The sequence below is a fragment of the Panthera tigris genome, chromosome A2, assembly GCF_018350195.1.
Source record: "Panthera tigris isolate Pti1 chromosome A2, P.tigris_Pti1_mat1.1, whole genome shotgun sequence".
In the NCBI taxonomy this organism is placed as follows: Eukaryota; Metazoa; Chordata; class Mammalia; order Carnivora; family Felidae; genus Panthera; species Panthera tigris.
In genome coordinates, this window is record NC_056661.1 from 130,394,859 (window position 1) to 130,407,053 (window position 12,195).

Sequence of the window (12,195 nt, forward strand, 5' to 3'; positions counted from 1 at the left end):
TCAGCCCCCAAACCACTGTAATTCTGTGACTCACTTTACTTTTGAGAACACTTTGTGAGATGTATCTTGCCACACAGAGACTACTCAGCTCCTTTTGAGCATCATGTTTACATCTGGGAGATTTCCCCCAGTATATATGCAGGCTCAGATAAAAGACTTAGACTCTGCTAATTATATTCTCTGGAGTGAAAAGTGCACTCAGAAAAGTGCAAAACAATGAAGCAGAAGCTACAAGGAATCTTTTGGTCTGTTGAGGGCGACTGTGGAGGTGTGGGTCTTTTGGTATTACAGCGACTGAAATTCCATCTTTCAATGTCCAACATTTGCCCTGAAAGCCAAGAAACAGAGTCAGTGGGGTTGGACCAGGTAGAGTAGTCGCTGGGTCTGACTTAGGTGTTGATCTAGACTGGATAGTCTCCAAGTGTGCCCCTTTGGTCTTTCTGGAAATTGGCAGCCACCTAATATCCTTTAATAATATTATAGTTTTGATTTTCATTTTTCTGATGATTAGTGATGTTAAGAAGCTTTTCATATATCTGTTGTCCATTTGCATGTCTTCTTAGAGTTTATTTATTTTGAGGGTGGTGGGGGGACAAGTAGGGGAGGGGCAGAGAGAAGGAGAAACAGAATCTCAAGCAGGCTTCATGCAATCAGCACAGAGCCCGAGCTCACAAACTGTGAGATTATGACCTGAGCCAAGATAAAGAGTGGGAGGCTTAACAGACTGAGCCACCCAGGCGCACCTCTACCCATTTCTTAACTGCATGTTAGTTTTGGTGTTTTTTTTTTTTTTTCATTGGATGTTAGTTTTTGTTTTTGTTTTGTTTTGCTATTGAATTAGGAGTTCCTTATGTATTTGGATATTAACCCCTCAGCAGATGTATGATTTGCAAATATTTTCTCCCATTCCGTCAGTTGTTTTTCAGTTTGTTGATGCTTTCTTTTCTCGTGCAGAACTTAGTTTTGATGTGGTTTGCTTTTGTTCCTTGTGCTTTTGATGCCATATCAAAAGCACTCAGCAGACATCACTGCTGAGACAGAGGTCAAGGAACTTTTTCTTTCTATTTTCTTCCAGGAGTTCTATGGTTTGGGATCTTAAATTTAGGTCTTTGCATTTTGAGTTATTTCGTGAGGGGTCCAATTTTATTCTTTAGCACGTGCTTATCCAGCTTTCCCCATACCATTTATTGAAGAGACTCTTCTTTTCTATTGACTCTTCTTGGCTCCATTGTCAAATATTAGTTGACTATATGTGTGGAAATTTATTACCTGACTCTCAATTCTGTTCCATTGGTATATGTATCTATTTTTATGCCAGCACCATACTGTTTTGATTACTAAAACTTTGTAATATAGCTTGAAAATAGGAAGTGTGATGTCTCTGGTTTTGTTCTTCTTTTTTCAGGATTGCTTTGGCTATTTCAGGTCTTTTGTGGGTCTATTCACATTTAGGCTTGTTGTTTTTTTTCTATTTCTGTGAAAAGTGTCATTAGAATTTTAATAGAGATTACATTGAATTTCTAGATGTCTTTGGGTAATATGGATATTTTAACAATATTAATACTTCTGATCCAAAAACACAGGATATCTTCCCATTTGTTTGTGTCTTCTTCAGTTTCTTTCATCAAAGTCTTGTAGTTTTTAGTGTACAGATCTTTCACCTCCTTGGTAAAAGTTCCTCCTAAATATTTTATTGTTTTGATGCTATTGTGAATGGGATTGATTATCTCTTTTTCAAATGTTTTGTTGTTAGTGTATGGAAACACAACTGCTTTTCTGTATGTTGATTTTGTATCCTTCAAATGTACTGCATTCATTGTTTAGTTGTAGCAGTTTTTTGGTGGGGTCTTTAGAACTTTTTCTGTGTGAAATCATATCATCTGCATTACCATAAAATTGTAATAAATTCAGTATTTCCAATTTATCTAAAGCTTTCGAAAATTACTGAGAATTGAACTTCCAACCTGTTTTCTTTTATTCACTAAAAATGTGCTCAGCCACAGGTCAGAAGACTCAATATTGTTAAGATGTGAGTTCTTCCCACATTGAACCTAAAGACTCAAAGCAATCCCAGTCAAATTGGAACAAGATACTGTTGGTAGAAATTGACAAGCTGATTCTCAAGCTCATATGACGATACAAAGAAACCAAAAGATCCAAAACAATTTTAAAAATGCAGAACAAAGTTGGAGATTTCAAAATTTAGTATATAGCCACAATAATCAAGATGGTGTGGTACTGACATAAAAATAAACAAGTAGATCAATGGAAGAGGAGAGAACATTCAGAAATAGGCCCACACATGTACAGACAACTGATTTTTTCACAAAATTGCAAAGACATTTAATGGAGAGAAGATAGTCTTCTCAACAAATGATGCTGGAACAACTGGACATCTTTATGCCAAAAAACAAAACAAAACCCTTTAGCCCATGTCTCATGCCATATATGAAAATTAACCCACAATGGAACATAGACCTAAATATAAAACTTAAAACTGTAAAAGTCCTGGAAGAAAACCTTTATGACCTTGGGTTAGGCACATATTTTTTAGATATGACATAAAGTACAGTGCACAATAGAAAAAATTAGTAACTTGGAATTCACAAAAATTAAAATTGCCTGCTCTTTGAAAGACACTGCTAAAGGAATCAAAAAGACAAGCCACTGAGTGGGAGAAAATATTTGAAATCATATGTCTCATAAAGGGCTTGTATCCAGAATATATAAAGAATTCTCAAAACTGAATAATAAGAAAACAAACAACTTTCCTCCTTCACCAAGGGGAACAAGATGTGAAACACTTCCTTAAAAATGATGTGCAGATGGCAAAAAGCACATGAAAAAGTGCTTAATATCATTAGCCATTAGAGAAAAACAAATTAAAAGTACATGAAATACAACTACACACCTATGCCAATGTCTAAAATTTTAAAAATTGGCCATACCAAGTATTTGCTGGAACACAGAGGTAGGAGAACTCCCATACAATGCAGGTACAATGTTAAGTGGTACAACCACTTTGGAAAACAGTTTGGCAGTTGCTTGAAAAGTTAGACTTATGCCTACCATATGATTCAGCCATCCCACTCCTAAATATTACCCAAGAATTGGGGCTCCTCAGTGGCTCAGTCAGTTAAGCGTCCGACTTCGGCTCAGGTCATGATCTCGCTGTCCTTGAGTTCGAGCCCTGCGTCGGTCTCTGTGCTCAGAGCCTGGAGCCTGTTGCAGATTCTGTGTCTCCTTCTCTCTCTGACCCTCCCCTGTTCATGCTCTGTCTCCCCCTGTCTCAAAAATAAATAAATGTTAAAAAAATTTAAAAAAAATTACACAAGAATAATGAAAGAATATATGTATGTGTATATAAAAAAAACTTCAGTAAGTGACATCATACTGTAAGCAGAGAAATTACGCAAAGAAAATTTGTGAACTAGGTAACCTGAAGCAATATAGCTTAAATGGGATGTTTTGGGCTCCTGTATAGTGATTTTACACATTTTTTTGTTTCTTCTTTATCACATACCTGCCCCTACCCTCCATCCTTTTCAGCACTTGCATCTTAAAGATATTCCTATCTTTCTTTATTAAAAGATAAATAACATCCAAAGGCACACTTTGAACTTAAAAAATTAATTAACCAGTTATCGTATGACAAGGATTTCAAGATAAACATTTATGGGGAAATGGAAGAGAAGACAAAGTTGGTAATGTGAATAATAGTGAAGCAAGAGGTCCTCACGGGTAAACTTTGCTTGTATCATGCTATTAACCTATTTCAAGAAAAAAGGAAGTTATTCTGATAGGAAAAAATCATGTTATAAGATGGCCGACAGGACTGATAGGGGAGTTCAAGTCCCCGCCTGAAGACTCCCCTTCCGGGTTCTTGTTCCTACCCCACTTGCCTGGCGCGCCAAATTACTACTAATGCGGAAGTCACAGACTATAAATTGTCCCCCATGCTTGCGCTGGGGATCAGACCTCTGGAGAGTGTTCTCCTCTGAGCCCGCCGGTGTGAAATAAACCTCCTCCTGCCTTCCAAGATCTCCGAGTGCCGCTTGGTTCTTCCACCAGGTGATCCAGACGAGGTTCTGTAACATTTGGTTCCCTGAACGGGAAACCGCGCCGGCCCATTGTTGTCGCCGGTTTGGAAAAATGGCAAGGTGGTGACCGAATGAGGAATCGCAACGGAGAAGGCGCGAGCTGTCTGATATTCTGCAGTGTCCTGCTCGGTCGTCTCAGGCCAGCCCCGCTGTGCCGTTCCCACCGGACTCGGGAGACTTGGTAGGTGAGGATATGGACCCGACCTCAGATACTGGTAAGGCCTGGCCCCTGACCCGGTCAGACCCACCCGTCGGGGTGACAGGGGAGCCTGAGCCTGATCACCTCCTGGAGACCTTTTAGAGGTCTCACAGGTAGATTCCTAGGGAGGGAACGTATTAACATCTGGTCTGAATGCATGAGTGAACGTGCAGCCCAACCTTGTCCTCCAGTTGGGACTGAATCTGTGGCTTCACGGGCGGGCGCCCTTATGGTCCCCAAAAGCCCATAGAGTCTGAGTGGGCCCATCTGTGATTCCGTGGTGAACAGCACACAGTCTATGGCGGCATCAGAATAGTTTCCGATCATAAGTCACAAAGCTGAGACTGCCATGGCTAAGTGTCACCAAAGTTCCTTCAGGACACGGCCAGATGCACATCTGACTGGTCTCCTCATTAGAGGGTGCTCCCCTACCCCTCTGTCTGTTTTTGCCACTCCGTCTCACGGGAACATTATGGTCAGGACAGAGCAAACCCACAGCTCTCGAAACTATGATCAAGAACTTCAAAAAGGGATTTTCAGGAGACTATGGAATTAAGATGAGCCCAGGCAGGTTAAGGACGCTATGTGAGTTGGAATGGCCCACTTTTGGTGTAGGATGGCCCTCTGAGGGAACCTTAGATGTCCCAACGGTCCACCGCTTCTGGTGTGTTGTCACCGTAGACCCAGGTCACCCTGATCAGTTCCCATATATCAACTCCTGGTTAGAGATTGCCCAAACCCTTCCCCCTTGGGTGCGATTTACTTGCAATGAACAGGGACAGGCTAGGGTCTTAGTCGCCTTGGCAAAGTGGGCCAAGGACAAGTCCACATTCGCCAGTACCAAGAGGCTCTCCTCTGGGGGATCTGAGCAGGGGCTAAGAAGCCCATGAATATTATCATGAGAGGCTATGCGAGGCTTACCGCATTTACACCCCATTTGATCCCAAGGCACAAGAAAGCCAACAGATGGTAAACACCTCTTTTGTGGCCCAAGCCACTTGGATATCAGAAGGAAGCTCCAAAAAACTTGAAGGTTTTGCTGGAATGAACACCACCCAGTTGATTGAGGTTGCTAACAAGGTCTGCATGAACAGGGAGATCACTGCCCAGAGGGAAGCCGAAAAAAAGATGAGAAAAAAGGCCAGCCTCCTCGCCGCTGCTCTGAAGGAAAAGGATGACAAAAGGATGGGGAAGGTTCAGCCGCCAAAAGGGAGGAAGCCCACAGCCTCCTTAGCAGGGGACCGCAAGGACAATAGAAAGGACATTGGAAGAATGAATGTCCCAGCTGGGGAAAGTCTCAGAAACCCAGATATGCAGAAGATATGCAGAAGAACCCTATGAGGAAAAGACCTTATAGACCTAGCAGGAATAGATTCAGATTGGGGGACTGGGCTCACTTCTTCTTGGCCCCCATGAGCCCATGGTCAAAATGAAAGTAGGGGGCCCAAACCATGACTTTTATGGTCAACACTGGGGCTGAACATTCTGTGGTCACCTCCTCTGTGGTCCCCTTTAACGAGAAGACTGTAACCATCTTCAGGGCCACAGGGAAACAGGCAATGCAACAGCCCTTCTGCCAAGCCCTTCAAAGTGAACTTGGGGGCCACATGGTACGACATGAGTTCTTCTATCTTCCTGAGTGCATTATCTCTCTCCGCAGCCAGGATATACTCTCAAAGCTGGGGGCCCAAATAACCTTTGAGCTAACGGGATGCACCAGCCTCCAATTGGATCCAAGACAAGAAGAATGGAGTCTATTCTGCGCCGAGGCCCAACTGAGCCACCCGCTCAAATTCAGGACTGCCTTTCCCACTGTATGGGCCAAGGACAACACCCCCGGACTTGCCCACAATCAGGACTCTGTCATTGTAGAGTTAATCCCAGGGATTCAGCTGCAGAGACAGCAGCAATACCCCCTCCCACAATCAGGCAACACCCTTCTCTTGCCAGTCAAGAAGCCGGGAGGAGGGTACCGACCAGTTTGAGACATACAAGCTGTCAACAAAGTGACTGTCTCCTTGCACCCAGTGGTCCCGAACCTGTACACCATCCTCAGCCAGATCCCAGGTTCTGCCAGCTGGTTTACCTGTCGAGACTTAAAGGATGCCTTCTTCTGCCTCCACTTGGCCCCCCAGAGCCGACCCTTGTTTGCCTTTGCATGGACTGAACCAGGCCCAGGGCATCAGACTAGGGCCAGAGAGAAGGATGGTCATCCCCTCCTTATCCCAGCCCAAAACTAAGAGGGGTCTACGAGAATACCTGGGGGCTGAGGGATTCTACTGAATCTGGATTCCTGGATTCTCGGTAATAGCAAGACCCCTCTATAATTTCTTGCTAGGGCTGGATCAAGAACCCCCTGTCTGGACAGAAGAGACAAAGGCCACCTTCCTAGCAATAAATGATATCCTCGGGCAGGCACCAACCCTTGGCCTGCCAGATATAGAGATACTAACCTCTTTGTGCACGAGAAGGGAAAGGTTGCCTTTGGGGTTCTCACACAGATTGTTGGCCCCTGGCAGCAGCCAGTGGCATACCTGTCAAAAAAACTGGACCCAGTTGCAGCAGGATGGCTGCCATGTCTTAGGGCATTAGCGGCAACAATTCTACTCATTAAAGAGGCAGATAAGCTCTCCCCTGGGACAAGAACTGCATGTTAAAGTCCCCCATGCCCTCATAAGAATAATGCCTGATCCGCATCACAACCCCCACCAGGAGTCCAAAGAATAGGAGCTATCCCCTTTGAGGACCTCGAAATAGACTTCACAGATATCCAGCCAAGCCGAGGACTTACATACCTCCAAGTGATAGTCTGTACAAACTCTGGATGGGTTGAAGCCTTCCCAACTAGGAAGGAATGGAGTCAAGAAGTAGCTAAAGTCCTCCTGAAAGAAATTGTCCCCTGGTTTGGCTTACCGGCCACAATCCACAGCGATAATGGACCTGCATTTGTGGTGACCAGCCTCAGCGCTCAAAGAAAGTTAGAGTGGATGAATCGCACCCTCAAGGGAACCTTAGCCAAGTTCTGTCAGGAAACAGACCTCCCATGGCCAGACCTGTTGCCCCTGACCCTCCTGCGTGTCCATTGCACACCAGGAACTCAAGGTTTCTCCCCTTTTGAACTAATATATGGCAGGCCCCCTCCATGCCTAGGGAGCCTCCCAGGAAACCTACACCAAATAGGGGACAAAGGAATAAGAAAACAACTTCAAGCTTTAGGGGCCACTCTGAACGAGTTACAACGATATACCGTAGAGAAGGCCCCAATCTCTTTAGGATCCCCTGTACACCCCTTCTCACCAGGAGACTCAGTCTGGGTCAAAAACTGGAAGAAAGACCCTCTCAAACCACAGTGAACTGGGCCTCATACCATCCCTACTGCTCTCAAGGTCACAGACATCACTCCATGGGTCCACCACTCCAGAGTCAAGATGGCCAAACCTGAGGAGCCCCAGCCCTCCTCCAGCCACACCCCAGGAGGGATCTTCAGCCCCCCTCCAGCCACACCCCAGAAGCTGGCTGGTCTATGCATGGCAGAAGCTTGAGAAATCGCCAGTCCGATAAAATACTCCTTGCCATCAGAGGATTGGCAGAGGTTGTCCCAGAAAGCTGGGGAAACAGCACTGTTTGTGCTCACCTTCCTTTTATGGATAAGATGTTTTGTTGGTATTGGTTGCCTCTAATCTGGTCCTCATTTATAAACCTTTAGCCCTAAGGCCCAGGCTAAATGAGCGGTGTTGCTACCATCCTCCTAGGAGCAGGAATAGCCACAAGGATAGGGACAAGCATAGGAGGTATAGGCTCTTCTGTGGGACTATATCGTAAACTGTCCCGAGAACTCAATGAAGACATGGAACGAGTAGTCAACTCCCTAGTGTCCTTGCAAAGCCAAATAAGTTCCCTGGCAGGAGTTGCCCTCCAGAACAGATGGGCCCTTGACCTTCTCGCTGCCGAAAAAGGGGATACCTGCATCTTCCTCGGAGACCAGTAGGGAGTAGTCACAACCAAGTCAGAGAACTAAGGGAAAGGACCATCCCATAATAAATAAATATGATGCCCTCTAATACAGCCTAGATCTGTTTAAAGGGGCATCAAAGGAGGGAATGATAGGGAAAAATTGTTACAATATGGCCGAAAGGACTGATAGGGGAATTTCAGTCCCCACCCGAAGACTCCCCTTCTGGGTTCTTCCTACCCCACTTGCCATGCGTGCCAAATTACTACTATTGCAGAAGTAACAGACTATAAATTGTCCCCCGTGTTTGTGCTCAGGTCTCAGACCTCTAGAGAGTGATCTCCTCCAAGTGTGCCAGTGTCAAATAAACCTCCTGCCTTCCGGGATAACCTCTGCCAATCTGATGCCTTCCAAGATCTCCATGTGCTGCTTGGTTCTTCTGCTGGATGATCTAGACCAGGTTCCATCTGGAACAATTCACACCAAAATTTTATGATTTAAAACAATATTAATCATTCATTTGCTCAAAGTTCTGAAACTCAGGCAGGGCTCAGCAATGCAGTCAGGTGGGTAACTCAGCCAGTCCTGGAAGACTGCTTCTAAGATGGCCTCAACTCACATTGCTGGCAAGTTCGTCTGGCCTATTTCAGTTGGGAGTTTGGTGCAGATGGCCTCAGCTCTTTACCTGACTTCTCCACATGAGTAGGTTGGGCTTCTTACAATATGGTATGTTCACTTTTTACACGGTGCTAACTTCCCCCAGAACACAAAAGACACTTCCAGGCCTTCTTCCAACCATATTGGTCTAACAAATCTTAAGCAATTCTTCCCTCTCCTTTGGATCATCAAGTTGTCTCTTCTGCTTCTAATACCTTCCCCAGGCCTTTTTGCTAACCCACATCTTATACTTCTTCCACAATCCAGCACAAGGAGCACTTCCTTCATGAAAAATTTTCTAATTATTCAATATTGATTTTGTAGCTCTTTCCTTTTTATTTAAAAAAAAAATTTAATGTTTATTTATTTTTTTGAGACAGAGAGAGACAGAGAATGAACAGGGGAGGGTCAGAGAGAGGGAGACACAGAATCTGAAACAGGCTCCAGGCTCTGAGCTGTCAGCACAGAGCCCGACATGGGGCTCAAACTCACAGACCGCGAGATCATTACCTGAGCCGAAGTTGGCCGCTTAACCGACTGAGCCACCCAGGCGCCCCAGCTCTTTCCTTTTTAAATCTGATAGGTCTTACTATCTGTACTGCTTATTTCTCACTGAAAATGTGCTATTTCATATTATCGTTTACTTTCCTATGGATAGCATGTCCTGTCTTCTCAACCCATGGTATAGTTCTTGAGGACACAAATCAAGGCCCATATCTCTATGTCAGTGCCCTCCAATCTAGTATGTGCTAAATAAAAGTTGACAGTAAGGACAGTTGTACACTAGGGCATTTTATTCTTTTTTGGAAGATACTATTCCATTTAGAGTGATGTATGTCCTTGAACTTACATAGATCCTTTTAAAAGTATATTTGAGAAGATGTTTACCTATACTACCAAAGAAGAATTTAAATTACTCATTAGGTATAATGAATTCATATCATTTATTTTATTACATTTTTTTTAAATCTCCCCCCCCCCCCCCCGCACTTCATATCTCCTGGTTTTTCTCACTGATCCAGAGAAGTAAAGGTTTTTTAGGACATTCAGCATCAGTGAGGTAAGACTAGAAAATGCAAAGATAAAACTAGTTAGCATGGAAATAATGAGTATAAATGTTTATAAACCTAATTGTCTTCAACTGGAGAGAGAACTACAGGAACTTTAATAGTATTTCTTTTCTGAACCAAATTAGCTCTATCAACACAGACAGAGCTGTGATCGACACTAAATGGTTTTATATTCTACTGCTCTGTATGTTTGCCACTATTATGACTTGGAAAGTAATAAATGTACCATTGCAGTGAGAGAAGAAAACTGGTGCAAACAGAAACCTGAAAAGGAATAAGTTGAATCTGTAAAACAGTGAATTTAATCCAAAAAATGTCTTGGCTTACAGACGTGTCAGCATCTTCAAAAGTAGTTTCTTTTCAGGACACTGCAGTGATTTCAGTCTGAAGAAGTTTCTGAACTTTTAACTTAAGGTAATGAGCCAGTTAATAGGAGACTGGGTTTTGTGTAGGAAGCAATTACCCCAACAGATAGGAAACTGGAGAAAATGAGCAAAGCGTTAATGGGCTTGCAAAAAGGTCACATATCTGAGATCTGAGATGGAATAAAAAGGAAGGATGGTGGAAGACATCATTTTAAAAACAATGCCATGAAAACCAGTGCAAATAGAGATGAGATATAATACTACTGGATCTACCTCGCTAAAAGGTCACGGGATTAACTTATCAAAAAATTAGGTGAGCTCTAGATATCTGAGAGTCAGGAGTCTGTGGTTCAACTGAGAGCTTTGTCAATAATTTAGGTTTAGTCCAACCCAACACTGTGATAAAATAAGTTTTACTAGAATAAGTCATTATATACCGACATATTTAGTAGTTTCTACACAAGTTCTGAGAAGAGCAGGTCATAAGTACAGCTTCTACTTCCTCTTCTTCTAGTGGCTTCTCAATCTACTGCAGTCTGCCATCCACCCACACCACTCTGCTGAAATTGCTCTGAGAAGGTCAACCATGATGTGATTGTCAAATACATTAGCTGCTTTTCAGCCCTCAGCTGACTTTTCCTCCCAACAGAATTTGATGTTGATGATCATTTCCTTCCTTGTAAAGCTCCTTCTTGACTTCTAAATCATGTTTATCTCATTCTTTCCATATGTCTCGGATTGCTCTTTATTTTTCTCCTAGTTCCATCTCTTCTGCTAGAGTTTTCCTAGGGAGCTACGTATCTTTTCTCACTTTACATTATCATTTTGAATGATCTCATGCAATCCTAAAGTTCTAACTATCATCTATGTTCCTCTCAAACATTGATTTCTCAACTCTTTCCTGAGCTTTCAATCTGTCACTAGATTTACAGTAACTCCTCATGATCGGTGTGGCCCCCCTCAGACTTTTTTGTTTCTTTTCCTGTTTTCCATGTCTCGACTATCAGCAATCCTATTTACCCTATTGCTCAAGCTAGAAATCTTGTGATAATCTTTTCTTTTTCACATTTCCTCATTGCCTATAACTAAGTCTGGTCCATTCAACCTCTGAAATGTGTCTGGTATCTGTCTATGCCTTTCCATTGCTACTATTATTGCTGTCCCAGTCCAGGTTCTTCTAATTTTTTTACTTGGAATTTTTCTTATTGGTTTCCTAATGGACTTAACCTCTCTGACTATGTTTAGTCTCTATTCCTATCTGTTCTTTATACCGTTGCCAGAGTTACTTTTTATTTATCTATCTATCTATCTATCTATCTATCTATTTATCTGTTTATTTTTATTTTTTTAATATATTAAATTTATTGTCAAATTGGTTTCCATACAACACCCAGTGCTCATCCCAAAAGATGCCCTCTTCAATACCCATCACCTACCCTACCCTCCCTCCCACCCCCCATCAACCCTCAGTTTGTTCTCAGTTTTTAAGAGTCTCTTATGTTTGGCTCTCTTTCACTCTAACCTTTTTTTTTTTTTTTCCCTTCCCCTCCCCCATGGGTTTCTGTTAAGTTTCTCAGGATCCACATAAGAGTGAAAACATATGGTATCTGTCTTTCTCTGTATGGCTTATTTCACTTAGCATCACACTCTCCAGTTCCATCCATGTTGCTACAAAGGGCCATATTTCATTCTTTCTCACTGCCACGTAGTACTCCATTGTGTATATAAACCACAATTTCTTTATCCATTCATCAGTAGATGGACATTTAGGCTCTTTCCATAATTTGGCTATTGCTGAGAGTGCTGCTATAAACATTGGGGTACAAGTGCCCCTATGCATCAGTACTCCTGT